The sequence below is a fragment of the Mesoplodon densirostris genome, chromosome 16 (assembly GCF_025265405.1).
Source record: "Mesoplodon densirostris isolate mMesDen1 chromosome 16, mMesDen1 primary haplotype, whole genome shotgun sequence".
In the NCBI taxonomy this organism is placed as follows: domain Eukaryota; kingdom Metazoa; phylum Chordata; class Mammalia; order Artiodactyla; family Ziphiidae; genus Mesoplodon; species Mesoplodon densirostris.
In genome coordinates, this window is record NC_082676.1 from 19,452,405 (window position 1) to 19,453,649 (window position 1,245).

At 43.8% G+C, this 1,245-nt stretch overlaps 1 pseudogene; it reads right to left on the reverse strand.

Moving 5' to 3' along the window:
- Positions 1 to 348: 348 nt before the first annotated feature.
- On the reverse strand, positions 349 to 740 carry LOC132476445 (small ribosomal subunit protein uS8-like; annotated as a pseudogene).
- Positions 741 to 1,245: the final 505 nt, after the last annotated feature.

A 1,245-nucleotide genomic window follows, 5' to 3' on the forward strand; every position in this document is an offset into this window, starting at 1 on the left:
CCGGAGCCTGTGCTCCGCAGCGGGGGAGGCCACAGCAGTGAGAGGCCCGCATACCGCAAAAAAAAAAAAAAAAAAAAAAAAAAAATAAAAACCCCACATCATTTAAAACCCGTTAAGTATGTCTTCTAAGAAGCTGTCCATCTGGGAAAAATTTTACAAAAAAAGGGAAGAAAGAACAAAGTCTTCAGAAATTTGGGAAACATTTTGGCAAATGTTTCAGAACCTTAAAGTGGCTTCAGCCAGGCTAAATGAACTAGTAAATGCATTTGTTTTACATTTTATTTTTTTATTTTTTATTTTTTTTCAGAGTCCTCTGAGGCATTTTATTTGCGTGTATGTATAACATCCCTAGAAAAAGAATCCAAGGATTTTCCCTCCTGTGTGTTTTCATCTTGCTTCTCCATGGTCCATGATGACAGCTGAGGTTGTCAGTACAATGAAACCAAACTGGTGGGATGGGAGCAGGTTTTACTGCCATTTTTCTAGATCTTTGAGTTGCACATCAAACCTGGGGCTGATCACTCCACACTTATTTAGCCTGCCTGTGAAGTTCACAACAGTTTTCCCAGCCCTGTGATCATCGATGATTTCAAATTCACCATTGTAAGCATGCTTCATCATCACAGAGACCTGACGATGACTTTGGAGCACGGCTTAATAAGAACCTGGCGTTTGCCTCTCTTTTTGGCACTGTTGATATTCTGGAGAGCATCAGCCAGGACATTCATGTACACCATTATGGCAGCACGGAAAGATGGTGGAAAGATACATTTTTTATTAATAGAAATGTATTTTCTCCTCACCCCCACCAAAATGATGTTGAAAAGTATTTAAAAGAACACAGGCCCCTACTTCAGAGGAACTCTAACATACGTGCACTTTGAGATGTATCCGCTTGGCGAATGTTGGCTGTAGTACTGTTTTTAGGCATGAAAATTTGGAAACAACTCAAATGCCATCAGCAGGACTATGGATAGATAAATCATAGTGCATACGGCGTGTCCATGGCATGACGACCTCCTTAGTGAAAATGAATGGTTCTATGTGTTGACATGCAAAGACCTGAAGTACAATGTGGAGTAAGAAAGCAAGCTGCAGGGGCTTCCCTGGTGGCGCAGTGGTTGAGAGTCCACCTGCCGATTCAGGGGACGCGGGTTCGTGCCCCGGTCCGGGAAGATCCCACATGCCACAGAGCGGCTGGGTCCGTGAGCCATGGCCGCTGAGCCTGCGCATCCGGAGCCTGTG